A 19361-nucleotide genomic window follows, 5' to 3' on the forward strand; every position below is an offset into this window, starting at 1 on the left:
CCCTGAACACACTGGGGTTTACACCCTGTCCCACCCTTAAAACACTGGGGTTTACACCCTGAACACACTGGGGTTTACAGCCTGAACACACTGGGGTTTACACCATGTCCCACCCTGAACACACTGGGGTTTACACCCTGAACACACTGGGGTTTACACCATGTCCCACCCTGAACACACTGGGGTTTACACCCTGAACACACTGGGGTTTACACCCTGTCCCACCCTGAACACACTGGGGTTTAAACCATGTCCCACCCTGAACACACAGGGCTTTACACCCTGTCCCACCCTGAACACACTGGGGTTTACAGCCTGTCCCACCCTGAACACACTGGGGTTTACACCCTGTCCCACCCTGAACACACTGGGGTTTACACCCTGTCTCACCCTGAGCACACTGGGGTTTACACCCTGAACACACTGGGCTTTACACCCTGTCCCACCCTGAACACACTGGGGTTTACACCCTGTCCCACCCTGAACACACTGGTGTTTAAACCATGTCCCACCCTGAACACACTGGGGTTTACACCCTGTCCCACCCTGAACACACTGAGGTTTACACCCTGTCCCACCCTGAACACACTGGGGTTTACACCCTGTCTCACCCTGAACACACTGGGGTTTACACCCTGAACACACTGGGCTTTACACCCTGTCCCACCCTGAACACACTGGGGTTTACACCCTGTCCCACCCTGAACACACTGGGGTTTACACCCTGTCCCACCCTGAACATATTGGGGTTTACACCCTGAACACACTGGGCTTTACACCCTGTCCCACCCTGAACACACTGGGGTTTACACCCTGTCCCACCCTGAACACACTGGGGTTTACACCCTGTCCCACCCTGAACACACTGGGGTTTACACCCTGAACACACTGGGCTTTACACCCTGTCCCACCCTGAACACACTGGGGTTTAAACCATGTCCCACCCTGAACACACTGGGGTTTACACCCTGTCTCACCCTGAACACACTGGGGTTTATACCCTGTCTCACCCTGAACACACTGGGGTTTACACCCTGTCCCACCCTGAACACACTGGGGTTTACACCCTGTCCCACCCTGAACACACTGGGGTTTAAACCATGTCCCACCCTGAACACACTGGGGTTTACACCCTGTCCCACCCTGAACACACTGGGGATTACACCCTGTCCCACCCTGAACACACTGGGGTTTACACCCTGTCTCACCCTGAACACACTGGGGTTTACACCCTGAACACACTGGGCTTTACACCCTGTCCCACCCTGAACACACTGGGGTTTACACCCTGTCCCACCCTGAACACACTGGGGTTTACACCCTGAACACACTGGGCTTTACACCCTGTCCCACCCTGAACACACTGGGGTTTACACCCTGTCCCACCCTGAACGCACTGGGGTTTACACCCTGTCCCACCCTGAACACACTGGGGTTTACACCCTGAACACACTGGGCTTTACACCCTGTCCCACCCTGAACACACTGGGGTTTACACCCTGAACACACTGGGCTTTACACCCTGTCCCACCCTGAACACACTGGGGTTTAAACCATGTCCCACCCTGAACACACTGGGGTTTACACCCTGTCCCACCCGGAACACACTGGGGTTTACACCCTGTCCCACCCGGAACACACTGGGGTTTACACCCTGTCTCACCCTGAACAAACTGGGGTTTAAACCATGTCCCACCCTGAACACACTGGGGTTTACACCCTGTCTCACCCTGAACACACTAGGGTTTAAACCATGTCCCACCCTGAACACACTGGGGTTTAAACCATGTCCCACCCTGAACACACTGGGTTTTACACCCTGAACACACTGGGGTTTACACCCTGGCCCACCCTGAACACACTGGGGTTTACACCCTGTCTCACCCTGAACACACTGGGGTTTACACCCTGTCCCACCCTGAACACACTGGGGTTTACACCCTGTCCCACCCTGAACACACTGGGGTTTACAGCCTGTCCCACCCTGAACACACTGGGGTTTACACCCTGTCTCACCCTGAACACACTGGGGTTTACACCCTGTCCCACCCTGAACACACTGGGGTTTACACCCTGTCCCACCCTGAACACACTGGGGTTTACACCCTGAACACAGTGGGGTTTACACCCTGTCCCACCCTGAACACACTGGGGTTTACACCCTGAACACACTGGGGTTTACACCCTGAACACACTGGGGTTTACACCCTGTCCCACCCTGAACACACTGGGGTTTGCACCCTGTCCCACCCTGAACACACTGGGGTTTACACCCTGAACACACTGGGGTTTACACCCTGTCCCACCCTGAACACACTGGGGTTTACACCCTGTCCCACCCTGAACACACTGGGGTTTAAACCATGTCCCACCCTGAACACACTGGGGTTTACACCCTGTCTCACCCTGAACACACTGGGGTTTACACCCTGTCCCACCCTGAACACACTGGGGTATACACCCTGTCCCACCCTGAACACACTGGGGTTTACAGCCTGTCCCACCCTGAACACACTGGGGTTTACACCCTGTCTCACCCTGAACACACTGGGGTTTACACCCTGTCCCACCCTGAACACACTGGGGTTTACACCCTGTCCCACCCTGAACACACTGGGGTTTACACCCTGTCCCACCCTGAACACAATGGGGTTTACACGCTGTCCCACCCTGAACACACTGGGGTTTACACCCTGAACACACTGGGGTTTAAACCATGTCCCACCCTGAACACACTGGGGTTTACACCCTGTCCCACACTGAACACACTGGGGTTTACACCCTGTCCCACCCTGAACACACTGGGGTTTACACGCTGTCCCACCCTGAACACACTGGGGTTTACACCCTGTCCCACCCTGAACACACTGGGGTTTACACCCTGAACACACTGGGGTTTACACCCTGTCCCACCCTGAACACACTGGGGTTTACACCATGTCCCACCCTGAACACACTGGGGTTTACACCCTGTCCCACCCTGAACACACTCGGGTTTACACCCTGTCCCACCCTGAATACACTGGGGTTTAAACCATGTCCCACCCTGAACACACTGGGGTTTACACCCTGAACACACTGGGGTTTACACCCTGTCCCACCCTGAACACACTGGGGTTTACACCCTGTCCCACCCTGAACACACTGGGGTTTACACCCTGAACACACTGGGGTTTACACCATGTCCCACCCTGAACACACTGGGGTTTACACCCTGAACACACTGGGGTTTACACCATGTCCCACCCTGAACACACTGGGGTTTACACCCTGAACACACTGGGGTTTACACCATGTCCCACCCTGAACACACTGGGGTTTACACCCTGAACACACTGGGGTTTACACCCTGTCCCACCCTGAACACACTGGGGTTAACACCCTGAACACACTGGGGTTTACACCCTGAACACACTGGGGTTTACACCATGTCCCACCCTGAACACACTGGGGTTTACACCCTGAACACACTGGGGTTTACACCATGTCCCACCCTGAACACACTGGGGTTTACACCCTGTCCCACCCTGAACACACTGGGGTTTAAACCATGTCCCACCCTGAACACACTGGGGTTTACACCCTGAACACACTGGGGTTTACACCCTGAACACACTGGGATTTACACCATGTCCCACCCTGAACACACTGGGGTTTACACCCTGAACACACTGGGGTTTACACCATGTCCCACCCTGAACACACTGGGGTTTACACCCTGTCCCACCCTGAACACACTGGGGTTTACACCCTGAACACACTGGTGTTTACACCATGTCCCACCCTGAACACACTGGGGTTTGCACCCTGAACACACTGGGGTTTACCCCATGTCCCACCCTGAACACACTGGGGTTTACACCCTGAACACACTGGGGTTTACACCTTGTCCCACCCTGAACACACTGGGGTTTACACCCTGTCCCACCCTGAACACACTGGGGTTTAAACCATGTCCCACCCTGAACACACTGGGGTTTACACCATGTCCCACCCTGAACACACTGGGGTTTACACCCTGAACACACTGGGGTTTACACCATGTCCCACCCTGAACACACTGGGGTTTACACCCTGAACACACTGGGGTTTACACCATGTCCCACCCTGAACACACTGGGGTTTACACCCTGAACACACTGGGGTTTACACCCTGTCCCACCCTTAAAACACTGGGGTTTACACCCTGAACACACTGGGGTTTACACCCTGAACACACTGGGGTTTACACCATGTCCCACCCTGAACACACTGGGGTTTACACCCTGAACACACTGGGGTTTACACCATGTCCCACCCTGAACACACTGGGGTTTACACCCTGAACACACTGGGGTTTACACCCTGTCCCACCCTGAACACACTGGGGTTTAAACCATGTCCCACCCTGAACACACTGGGGTTTACACCCTGTCCCACCCTGAACACACTGGGGTTTACAGCCTGTCCCACCCTGAACACACTGGGGTTTACACCCTGTCCCACCCTGAACACACTGGGGTTTACACCCTGTCTCACCCTGAGCACACTGGGGTTTACACCCTGAACACACTGGGCTTTACACCCTGTCCCACCCTGAACACACTGGGGTTTACACCCTGTCCCACCCTGAACACACTGGGGTTTAAACCATGTCCCACCCTGAACACACTGGGGTTTACACCCTGTCCCACCCTGAACACACTGAGATTTACACCCTGTCCCACCCTGAACACACTGGGGTTTACACCCTGTCTCACCCTGAACACACTGGGGTTTACACCCTGAACACACTGGGCTTTACACCCTGTCCCACCCTGAACACACTGGGGTTTACACCCTGTCCCACCCTGAACACACTGGGGTTTACACCCTGTCCCACGCTGAACATATTGGGGTTTACACCCTGAACACACTGGGCTTTACACCCTGTCCCACCCTGAACACACTGGGGTTTACACCCTGTCCCACCCTGAACACACTGGGGTTTACACCCTGTCCCACCCTGAACACACTGGGGTTTACACCCTGAACACACTGGGCTTTACACCCTGTCCCACCCTGAACACACTGGTGTTTAAACCATGACCCACCCTGAACACACTGGGGTTTACACCCTGTCTCACCCTGAACACACTGGGGTTTATACCCTGTCTCACCCTGAACACACTGGGGTTTACACCCTGTCCCACCCTGAACACACTGGGGTTTACACCCTGTCCCACCCTGAACACACTGGGGTTTAAACCATGTCCCACCCTGAACACACTGGGGTTTACACCCTGTCCCACCCTGAACACACTGGGGATTACACCCTGTCCCACCCTGAACACACTGGGGTTTACACCCTGTCTCACCATGAACACACTGGGGTTTACACCCTGAACACACTGGGCTTTACACCCTGTCCCACCCTGAACACACTGGGGTTTACACCCTGTCCCACCCTGAACACACTGGGGTTTACACCCTGAACACACTGGGCTTTACACCCTGTCCCACCCTGAACACACTGGGGTTTACACCCTGTCCCACCCTGAACACACTGGGGTTTACACCCTGTCCCACCCTGAACACACTGGGGTTTACACCCTGAACACACTGGGCTTTACACCCTGTCCCACCCTGAACACACTGGGGTTTAAACCATGTCCCACCCTGAACACACTGGGGTTTACACCCTGTCCCACCCGGAACACACTGGGGTTTACACCCTGTCCCACCCGGAACACACTGGGGTTTACACCCTGTCTCACCCTGAACAAACTGGGGTTTAAACCATGTCCCACCCTGAACACACTGGGGTTTACACCCTGTCTCACCCTGAACACACTGGGGTTTACACCCTGGCCCACCCTGAACACACTGGGGTTTACACCCTGGCCCACCCTGAACACACTGGGGTTTACACCCTGTCTCACCCTGAACACACTGGGGTTTACACCCTGTCCCACCCTGAACACACTGGGGTTTACACCCTGTCCCACCCTGAACACACTGGGGTTTACAGCCTGTCCCACCCTGAACACACTGGGGTTTGCACCCTGTCTCACCCTGAACACACTGGGGTTTACACCCTGTCCCACCCTGAACACACTGGGGTTTACACCCTGTCCCACCCTGAACACACTGGGGTTTACACCCTGAACACACTGGGGTTTACACCCTGTCCCACCCTGAACACACTGGGGTTTACACCCTGAACACACTGGGGTTTACACCCTGAACACACTGGGGTTTACACCCTGTCCCACCCTGAACACACTGGGGTTTGCACCCTGTCCCACCCTGAACACACTGGGGTTTACACCCTGAACACACTGGGGTTTACACCCCGTCCCACCCTGAACACACTGGGGTTTACACCCTGTCCCACCCTGAACACACTGGGGTTTAAACCATGTCCCACCCTGAACACACTGGGGTTTACACCCTGTCTCACCCTGAACACACTGGGGTTTACACCCTGTCCCACCCTGAACACACTGGGGTATACACCCTGTCCCACCCTGAACACACTGGGGTTTACAGCCTGTCCCACCCTGAACACACTGGGGTTTACACCCTGTCTCACCCTGAACACACTGGGGTTTACACCCTGTCCCACACTGAACACACTGGGGTTTACACCCTGTCCCACCCTGAACACACTGGGGTTTACACCCTGTCCCACCCTGAACACAATGGGGTTTACACGCTGTCCCACCCTGAACACACTGGGGTTTACACCCTGAACACACTGGGGTTTAAACCATGTCCCACCCTGAACACACTGGGGTTTACACCCTGTCCCACACTGAACACACTGGGGTTTACACCCTGTCCCACCCTGAACACACTGGGGTTTACACGCTGTCCCACCCTGAACACACTGGAGTTTACACCCTGTCCCACCCTGAACACACTGGGGTTTACACCCTGAACACACTGGGGTTTACACCCTGTCCCACCCTGAACACACTGGGGTTTACACCATGTCCCACCCTGAACACACTGGGGTTTACACCCTGTCCCACCCTGAACACACTCGGGTTTACACCCTGTCCCACCCTGAACACACTGGGGTTTAAACCATGTCCCACCCTGAACACACTGGGGTTTACACCCTGAACACACTGGGGTTTACACCCTGTCCCACCCTGAACACACTGGGGTTTACACCCTGTCCCACCCTGAACACACTGGGGTTTACACCCTGAACACACTGGGGTTTACACCATGTCCCACCCTGAACACACTGGGGTTTACACCCTGAACACACTGGGGTTTACACCATGTCCCACCCTGAACACACTGGGGTTTACACCCTGAACACACTGGGGTTTACACCATGTCCCACCCTGAACACACTGGGGTTTACACCCTGAACACACTGGGGTTTACACCCTGTCCCACCCTGAACACAATGGGGTTAACACCCTGAACACACTGGGGTTTACACCCTGAACACACTGGGGTTTACACCATGTCCCACCCTGAACACACTGGGGTTTACACCCTGAACACACTGGGGTTTACACCATGTCCCACCCTGAACACACTGGGGTTTACACCCTGTCCCACCCTGAACACACTGGGGTTTAAACCATGTCCCACCCTGAACACACTGGGGTTTACACCCTGAACACACTGGGGTTTACACCCTGAACACACTGGGGTTTACACCATGTCCCACCCTGAACACACTGGGGTTTACACCCTGAACACACTGGGGTTTACACCATGTCCCACCCTGAACACACTGGGGTTTACACCCTGTCCCACCCTGAACACACTGGGGTTTACACCCTGAACACACTGGTGTTTACACCATGTCCCACACTGAACACACTGGGGTTTGCACCCTGAACACACTGGGGTTTACCCCATGTCCCACCCTGAACACACTGGGGTTTACACCCTGAACACACTGGGGTTTACACCTTGTCCCACCCTGAACACACTGGGGTTTACACCCTGTCCCACCCTGAACACACTGGGGTTTAAACCATGTCCCACCCTGAACACACTGGGGTTTACACCCTGTCTCACCCTGAACACACTGGGGTTTACACCCTGTCCCACCCTGAACACACTGGGGTTTACACCCTGTCCCACCCTGAACACACTGGGGTTTACACCCTGTCCCACCCTGAACACACTGGGGTTTACACGCTGTCCCACCCTGAACACACTGGGGTTTACACCCTGAACACACTGGGGTTTAAACCATGTCCCACCCTGAACACACTGGGGTTTACACCCTGTCCCACACTGAACACACTGGGGTTTACACCCTGTCCCACCCTGAACACACTGGGGTTTACACCCTGTCCCACCCTGAACACACTGGGGTTTACACCCTGTCCCACCCTGAACACACTGGGGTTTACACCCTGTCCCACCCTGAACACACTGGGGTTTACACCCTGAACACACTGGGGTTTACAGCCTGTCCCACCCTGAACACACTGGGGTTTACACCATGTCCCACCCTGAACACACTGGGGTTTACACCCTGTCCCACCCTGAACACACTGGGGTTTACACCCTGTCCCACCCTGAACACACTGGGGTTTAAACCATGTCCCACCCTGAACACACTGGGGTTTACACCCTGAACACACTGGGGTTTACACCCTGTCCCACCCTGAACACACTGGGGTTTACACCCTGTCCCACCCTGAACACACTGGGGTTTACACCCTGAACACACTGGGGTTTACACCATGTCCCACCCTGAACACACTGGGGTTTACACCCTGAACACACTGGGGTTTACACCATGTCCCACCCTGAACACACTGGGGTTTACACCCTGAACACACTGGGGTTTACACCATGTCCCACCCTGAACACACTGGGGTTTACACCCTGAACACACTGGGGTTTACACCCTTTCCCACCCTGAACACACTGGGGTTTACACCCTGAACACACTGGGGTTTACACCCTGAACACACTGGGGTTTACACCCTGTCCCACCCTGAACACACTGGGGTTTACACCCTGAACACACTGGGGTTTACACCCTGAACACACTGGGGTTTACACCCTGTCCCACCCTGAACACACTGGGGTTTACACCCTGAACACACTGGGGTTTACACCCTGTCCCACCCTGAACACACTGGGGTTTACACCCTGAACACACTGGGGTTTACACCCTGAACACACTGGGGTTTACACCCTGTCCCACCCGGAACACACTGGGGTTTACACCCTGAACACACTGGGGTTTACACCCTGAACACACTGGGGTTTACACCATGTCCCACCCTGAACACACTGGGGTTTACACCCTGAACACACTGGGGTTTACACCATGTCCCACCCTGAACACACTGGGGTTTACACCCTGAACACACTGGGGTTTATACCCTGTCCCACCCTGAACACACTGGGGTTTACAACCTGAACACACTGGGGTTTACACCCTGAACACACTGGGGTTTACACCATGTCCCACCCTGAACACACTGGGGTTTAAACCATGTCCCACCCTGAACACACTGGGGTTTACACCCTGAACACACTGGGGTTTACACCCTGAACACACTGGGGTTTACACCATGTCCCACCCTGAACACACTGGGGTTTACACCCTGTCCCACCCTGAACACACTGGGGTTTACACCATGTCCCACCCTGAACACACTGGGGTTTACACCCTGTCCCACCCTGAACACACTGGGGTTTACACCCTGAACACACTGTGGTTTACACCATGTCCCACCCTGAACACACTGGGGTTTACACCCTGTCCAACCCTGAACACACTGGGGTTTACACCATGTCCCACCCTGAACACACTGGGGTTTACACTCTGTCCAACCCTGAACACACTGGGGTTTACACCCTGAACACACTGGGGTTTACACCATGTCCCACCCTGAACACACTGGGGTTTACACCCTGAACACACTGGGGTTTACCCCATGTACCACCCTGAACACACTGGGGTTTACACCCTGAACACACTGGGGTTTACACCATGTCCCACACTGAACACACTGGGGTTTACACCCTGTCCCACACTGAACACACTGGGGTTTACACCATGTCCCACCCTGAACACACTGGGGTTTACACCCTGTCCCACCCTGAACACACTGGGGTTTACACCATGTCCCACCCTGAACACACTGGGGTTTACACCCTGAACACACTGGGGTTTACACCATGTCCCACCCTGAACACACTGGGGTTTACACACTGAACACACTGGGGTTTACACCATGTCCCACACTGAACACACTGGGGTTTACACCATGTCCCACCCTGAACACACTGGGGTTTACACCCTGAACACACTGGGGTTTACACCCTGTCCCACCCTGAACACACTGGGGTTTACACCATGTCCCACCCTGAACACACTGGGGTTTACACCCTGTCCCACCCTGAACACACTGGGGTTTACACCATGTCCCACCCTGAACACACTGGGGTTTACACCCTGAACACACTGGGGTTTACACCATGTCCCACCCTGAACACACTGGGGTTTACACCCTGAACACACTGGGGTTTACACCATGTCCCACACTGAAAACACTGGGGTTTACACCATGTCCCACCCTGAACACACTGGGTTTTACACCCTGTCCCACCCTGAACACACTGGGGTTTACACCCTGTCTCACCCTGAACACACTGGGGTTTACACCCTGTCCCACCCTGAACACACTGGGGTTTACACTCTGTCCCACCCTGAACACACTGGGGTTTACACCCTGAACACACTGGGGTTTATACCGTGTCCCACCCTGAACACACTGGGGTTTACACCCCGTCTCACCCTGAACACACTGGGGTTTACACCCTGTCCCACCCTGAACACACTGGGGTTTACACCCTGTCCCACCCTGAACACACTGGGGTTTTAACCATGTCCCACACTGAACACACTGGGGTTTAAACCATGTCCCACCCTGAACACACTGGGGTTTACAACCTGTCCCACCCTGAACACACTGGGGTTTACACCCTGAACACACTGGGGTTTACACCTTGTCCCACCCTGAACACACTGGGGTTTACACCCTGTCCCACCCTGAACACACTGGGGTTTAAACCATGTCCCACCCTGAACACACTGGGGTTTACACCCTGTCCCACCCTGAACACACTGGGGTTTACACCCTGTCCCACCCTGAACACACTGGGGTTTACACCCTGTCTCACCCTGAACACACTGGGGTTTACACCCTGTCCCACCCTGAACACACTGGGGTATAAACCATGTCCCACCCTGAACACACTGGGGTTTAAACCCTGTCCCACACTGAACACACTGGGGTTTACACCTTGTCCCACCCTGAACACACTGGGGTTTACACCCTGTCCCACCCTGAACACACTGGGGTTTAATCCATGTCCCACCCTGAACACACTGGGGTTTAAACCATGTCCCACCCTGAACACACTGGGGTTTAAACCATGTCCCACCCTGAACACACTGGGGTTTAAACCATGTCCCACCCTGAACACACTGAGGTTTACACCCTGTCCCACCCTGAACATACTGGGGTTTACAGCCTGTCTCACCCTGAACACACTGGGGTTTACACCCTGTCTCACCCTGAACACACTGGGGTTTAAACCATGCCCCACCCTGAACACACTGAGGTTTACACCCTGTCCCACCCTGAACACACTGGGGTTTACAGCCTGTCTCACCCTGAACACACTGGGGTTTACACCCTGTCCCACCCTGAACACACTGGGGTTTACAGCCTGTCTCACCCTGAACACACTGAGGTTTACACCCTGTCCCACCCTGAACACACTGGGGTTTACAGCCTGTCTCACCCTGAACACACTGGGGTTTACAGCCTGTCTCACCCTGAACACACTGGGGTTTAAACCATGTCCCACCCTGAACACACTGGGGTTTACACCCTGTCCCACCCTGAACACACTGGGGTTTACAGCCTGTCTCACCCTGAACACACTGGGGTTTAAACCATGTCCCACACTGAACACACTGGGGTTTACACCCTGTCCCACCCTGAACACACTGGGGTTTAAACCCTGTCCCAACCTGAACACACTGGGATTTACACCCTGTCTCACCCTGAACACACTGGGGTTTACACCCTGTCCCACCCTGAACACACAGGGGCTTACACCCTGTCCCAACCTGAACACACTGGGGTTTACACCCTGTCCCACCCTGAACATACAGGGGTTTACACCCTGAACACACTGGGTTTACACCATGTCCCACCCTGAACACACTGGGGTTTACACCCTGTCCCACCATGAACACACTGGGGTTTACACCCTGTCCCACCATGAACACACTGGGGTTTACACCCTGAACACACTGGGTTTACACCTTGTCCCACCCTGAACACACTGGGGTTTACACCCTGTCCCACCCTGAACACACTGGGGTTTACACCCCGTCCCACCCTGAACACATTGGGGTTTACACCCTCTCCCACCCTGAACACACTGGGGTTTACACCCTGTCCCACCCTGAACACACTGGGGTTTACACCCTGTCCCACCCTGAACATACAGGGGTTTACACCCTGAACACACTGGGTTTACACCATGTCCCACCCTGAACACACTGGAGTTTACACCCTGTCCCACCATGAACACACTGGGGTTTACACCCTGTCCCACCATGAACACACTGGGGTTTACACCCTGAACACACTGGGTTTACACCTTGTCCCACCCTGAACACACTGGGGTTTACACCCTGTCCCACCCTGAACACACCGGGGTTTACACCCCGTCCCACCCTGAACACATTGGGGTTTACACCCTGTCCCACCCTGAACACACTGGGGTATACACCCTGTCCCACCCTGAACACACTGGGGTTTACACCCTGTCCCACCCTGAACACACTGGGGTATACACCCTGTCCCACCCTGAACACACTGGGGTTTAAACCATGTCCCACCCTGAACACAATGGGGTTTACACCCTGTCCCACCCTGAACACACTGGGGTTTACACCCTGTCCCACCCTGAACACACTGGGGTTTAAACCATGTCCCACCCTGAACACACTGGGGTTTAAACCATGTCCCACCCTGAACACACTGGGGTTTAAACCATGTCCCACCCTGAACACACTGGGGTTTAAACCATGTCCCACCCTGAATACAATGGGGTTTACAACCTGTCCCACCCTGAACACACTGGGGTTTACACCATGTCTCACACTGAACACACTGGGGTTTAAACCATGTCCCACCCTGAACACACTGGGGTTTACACCCTGTCTCACCCTGAACACACTGGGGTTTACACCCTGTCCCACCCTGAACACACTGGGGTTTACACGCTGTCCCACCCTGAACACACTGGGGCTTACACCCTGTCCCACCCTGAACACACTGGGGTTTAAACCATGTCCCACCCTGAACACACTGGAGTTTACACCCTGCCCCACACTGAACACACTGGGGTTTATACCCTGTCCCACCCTGAACACACTGGGGTTTACACCCTGAACACACTGGGGTTTACACCATGTCCCACCCTGAACACACTGGGGTTTACACCCTGAACACACTGGGGTTTACCCCATGTACCACCCTGAACACACTGGGGTTTACACCCTGAACACACTGGGGTTTACACCATGTCCCACACTGAACACACTGGGGTTTACACCCTGTCCCACACTGAACACACTGGGGTTTACACCATGTCCCACCCTGAACACACTGGGGTTTACACCCTGTCCCACCCTGAACACACTGGGGTTTACACCATGTCCCACCCTGAACACACTGGGGTTTACACCCTGAACACACTGGGGTTTACACCATGTCCCACCCTGAACACACTGGGGTTTACACCCCGTCCCACCCTGAACACATTGGGGTTTACACCCTGTCCCACCCTGAACACACTGGGGTATACACCCTGTCCCACCCTGAACACACTGGGGTTTACACCCTGTCCCACCCTGAACACACTGGGGTATACACCCTGTCCCACCCTGAACACACTGGGGTTTAAACCATGTCCCACCCTGAACACAATGGGGTTTACACCCTGTCCCACCCTGAACACACTGGGGTTTACACCCTGTCCCACCATGAACACTCTGGGGTTTAAACCATGTCCCACCCTGAACACACTGGGGTTTAAACCATGTCCCACCCTGAACACACTGGGGTTTAAACCATGTCCCACCCTGAACACACTGGGGTTTAAACCATGTCCCACCCTGAATACACTGGGGTTTACAACCTGTCCCACCCTGAACACACTGGGGTTTACACCATGTCTCACACTGAACACACTGGGGTTTAAACCATGTCCCACCCTGAACACACTGGGGTTTACACCCTGTCTCACCCTGAACACACTGGGGTTTACACCCTGTCCCACCCTGAACACACTGGGGTTTACACGCTGTCCCACCCTGAACACACTGGGGCTTACACCCTGTCCCACCCTGAACACACTGGGGTTTAAACCATGTCCCACCCTGAACACACTGGAGTTTACACCCTGTCCCACACTGAACACACGGGGGTTTATACTCTGTCCCACCCTGAACACACTGGGGTTTACACCCTGAACACACTGGGGTTTACACCATGTCCCACCCTGAACACACTGGGGTTTACACCCTGAACACACTGGGGTTTACCCCATGTACCACCCTGAACACACTGGGGTTTACACCCTGAACACACTGGGGTTTACACCATGTCCCACACTGAACACACTGGGGTTTACACCCTGTCCCACACTGAACACACTGGGGTTTACACCATGTCCCACCCTGAACACACTGGGGTTTACACCCTGTCCCACCCTGAACACACTGGGGTTTACATCATGTCCCACCCTGAACACACTGGGGTTTACACCCTGAACACACTGGGGTTTACACCATGTCCCACCCTGAACACACTGGGGTTTACACACTGAACACACTGGGGTTTACACCATGTCCCACACTGAACACACTGGGGTTTACACCATGTCCCACCCTGAACACACTGGGGTTTACACCCTGAACACACTGGGGTTTACACCCTGTCCCACCCTGAACACACTGGGGTTTACACCATGTCCCACCCTGAACACACTGGGGTTTACACCCTGTCCCACCCTGAACACACTGGGGTTTACACCATGTCCCACCCTGAACACACTGGGGTTTACACCCTGAACACACTGGGGTTTACACCATGTCCCACCCTGAACACACTGGGGTTTACACCCTGAACACACTGGGGTTTACACCATGTCCCACACTGAAAACACTGGGGTTTACACCATGTCCCACCCTGAACACACTGGGTTTTACACCCTGTCCCACCCTGAACACACTGGGGTTTACACCCTGTCTCACCCTGAACACACTGGGGTTTACACCCTGTCCCACCCTGAACACACTGGGGTTTACACTCTGTCCCACCCTGAACACACTGGGGTTTACACCCTGAACACACTGGGGTTTATACCCTGTCCCACCCTGAACACACTGGGGTTTACACCCTGTCTCACCCTGAACACACTGGGGTTTACACCCTGTCCCACCCTGAACACACTGGGGTTTACACCCTGTCCCACCCTGAACACACTGGGGTTTTAACCATGTCCCACACTGAACACACTGGGGTTTAAACCATGTCCCACCCTGAACACACTGGGGTTTACAACCTGTCCCACCCTGAACACACTGGGGTTTACACCCTGAACACACTGGGGTTTACACCCTGTCCCACCCTGAACACACTGGGGTTTAAACCATGTCCCACCCTGAACACACTGGGGTTTACACCCTGTCCCACCCTGAACACACTGGGGTTTACACCCTGTCCCACCCTGAACACACTGGGGTTTACACCCTGTCTCACCCTGAACACACTGGGGTTTACACCCTGTCCCACCCTGAACACACTGGGGTTTAAACCATGTCCCACCCTGAACACACTGGGGTTTAAACCCTGTCCCACACTGAACACACTGGGGTTTACACCTTGTCCCACCCTGAACACACTGGGGTTTACACCCTGTCCCACCCTGAACACACTGGGGTTTAATCCATGTCCCACCCTGAACACACTGGGGTTTAAACCATGTCCCACCCTGAACACACTGGGGTTTACACCCTGTCCCAACCTGAACACACTGGGGTTTACACCCTGTCTCACCCTGAACACACTGGGGTTTACACCCTGTCCCACCCTGAACACACAGGGGCTTACACCCTGTCCCAACCTGAACACACTGGGGTTTACACCCTGTCCCACCCTGAACATACAGGGGTTTACACCCTGAACACACTGGGTTTACACCATGTCCCACCCTGAACACACTGGGGTTTACACCCTGTCCCACCATGAACACACTGGGGTTTACACCCTGTCCCACCATGAACACACTGGGGTTTACACCCTGAACACACTGGGTTTACACCTTGTCCCACCCTGAACACACTGGGGTTTACACCCTGTCCCACCCTGAACACACTGGGGTTTACACCCCGTCCCACCCTGAACACATTGGGGTTTACACCCTCTCCCACCCTGAACACACTGGGGTTTACACCCTGTCCCACCCTGAACACACTGGGGTTTACACCCTGTCCCACCCTGAACATACAGGGGTTTACACCCTGAACACACTGGGTTTACACCATGTCCCACCCTGAACACACTGGGGTTTACACCCTGTCCCACCATGAACACACTGGGGTTTACACCCTGTCCCACCATGAACACACTGGGGTTTACACCCTGAACACACTGGGTTTACACCTTGTCCCACCCTGAACACACTGGGGTTTACACCCTGTCCCACCCTGAACACACTGGGGTTTACACCCCGTCCCACCCTGAACACATTGGGGTTTACACCCTGTCCCACCCTGAACACACTGGGGTATACACCCTGTCCCACCCTGAACACACTGGGGTTTACACCCTGTCCCACACTGAACACACTGGGGTATACACCCTGTCCCACCCTGAACACACTGGGGTTTAAACCATGTCCCACCCTGAACACAATGGGGTTTACACCCTGTCCCACCCTGAACACACTGGGGTTTACACCCTGTCCCACCCTGAACACACTGGGGTTTAAACCATGTCCCACCCTGAACACACTGGGGTTTAAACCATGTCCCACCCTGAACACACTGGGGTTTAAACCATGTCCCACCCTGAACACACTGGGGTTTAAACCATGTCCCACCCTGAATACACTGGGGTTTACAACCTGTCCCACCCTGAACACACTGGGGTTTACACCATGTCTCACACTGAACACACTGGGGTTTAAACCATGTCCCACCCTGAACACACTGGGGTTTACACCCTGTCTCACCCTGAACACACTGGGGTTTACACCCTGTCCCACCCTGAACACACTGGGGTTTACACGCTGTCCCACCCTGAACACACTGGGGCTTACACCCTGTCCCACCCTGAACACACTGGGGTTTAAACCATGTCCCACCCTGAACACACTGGAGTTTACACCCTGTCCCACACTGAACACACTGGGGTTTATACCCTGTCCCACCCTGAACACACTGGGGTTTACACCCTGAACACACTGGGGTTTAAACCATGTCCCACCCTGAACACACTGGGGTTTACAGCCTGTCTCACCCTGAACACACTGGGGTTTACACCCTGAACATACTGGGGTTTACACCCTGTCCCACCCTGAACACACTGGGGTTTACACGCTGTCCCACCCTGAACACACTGGGGTTTACACCCTGAACACACTGGGGTTTAAACCATGTCCCACCCTGAACACACTGGGGTTTACACCCTGTCCCACCCTGAACACACTGGGGTTTACAGCCTGTCTCACCCTGAACACACTGGGGTTTAAACCATGTCCCACCCTGAACACACTGGGGTTTACACCCTGTCCCACCCTGAACACACTGGGTTTACACCCTGAACACACTGGGGTTTACACCCTGTCCCACCCTGAACTCACTGGGGTTTACACACTGTCGCACCCTGAACACACTGGGGTTTACACACTGTCGCACCCTGAACACACTGGGGTTTACACCCTGAACACACCAGGGTTTAAACCATGTCCCACCCTGAACACACTGGGGTTTACACCCTGTCCCACCCTGAACACACTGGGGTTTACAGCCTGTCCCACCCTGAACACACTGGGGTTTACACCCTGAACACACTGGGGTTTACACCCTGAACACACTGGGGTTTACACCCTGTCCCACCCTGAACACACTGGGGTTTACACCCTGAACACACTGGGGTTTACACCCTGTCCCACCCTGAACACACTGGGGTTTACACCCTGTCCCACCCTGAACACACTGGGGTTTAAACCATGTCCCACCCTGAACACACTGGGGTTTAAACCCTGTCCCACACTGAACACACTGGGGTTTACACCTTGTCCCACCCTGAACACACTGGGGTTTACACCCTGTCCCACCCTGAACACACTGGGGTTTAATCCATGTCCCACCCTGAACACACTGGGGTTTAAACCATGTCCCACCCTGAACACACTGGGGTTTACACCCTGTCCCAACCTGAACACACTGGGGTTTACACCCTGTCTCACCCTGAACACACTGGGGTTTACACCCTGTCCCACCCTGAACACACAGGGGCTTACACCCTGTCCCAACCTGAACACACTGGGGTTTACACCCTGTCCCACCCTGAACATACAGGGGTTTACACCCTGAACACACTGGGTTTACACCATGTCCCACCCTGAACACACTGGGGTTTACACCCTGTCCCACCATGAACACACTGGGGTTTACACCCTGTCCCACCATGAACACACTGGGGTTTACACCCTGAACACACTGGGTTTACACCTTGTCCCACCCTGAACACACTGGGGTTTACACCCTGTCCCACCCTGAACACACTGGGGTTTACACCCCGTCCCACCCTGAACACATTGGGGTTTACACCCTCTCCCACCCTGAACACACTGGGGTTTACACCCTGTCCCACCCTGAACACACTGGGGTTTACACCCTGTCCCACCCTGAACATACAGGGGTTTACACCCTGAACACACTGGGTTTACACCATGTCCCACCCTGAACACACTGGGGTTTACACCCTGTCCCACCATGAACACACTGGGGTTTACACCCTGTCCCACCATGAACACACTGGGGTTTACACCCTGAACACACTGGGTTTACACCTTGTCCCACCCTGAACACACTGGGGTTTACACCCTGTCCCACCCTGAACACACTGGGGTTTACACCCCGTCCCACCCTGAACACATTGGGGTTTACACCCTGTCCCACCCTGAACACACTGGGGTATACACCCTGTCCCACCCTGAACACACTGGGGTTTACACCCTGTCCCACACTGAACACACTGGGGTATACACCCTGTCCCACCCTGAACACACTGGGGTTTAAA

The sequence above is a fragment of the Scyliorhinus torazame genome, chromosome 3 (assembly GCF_047496885.1).
Source record: "Scyliorhinus torazame isolate Kashiwa2021f chromosome 3, sScyTor2.1, whole genome shotgun sequence".
NCBI classification, from domain to species: Eukaryota; Metazoa; Chordata; class Chondrichthyes; order Carcharhiniformes; family Scyliorhinidae; genus Scyliorhinus; species Scyliorhinus torazame.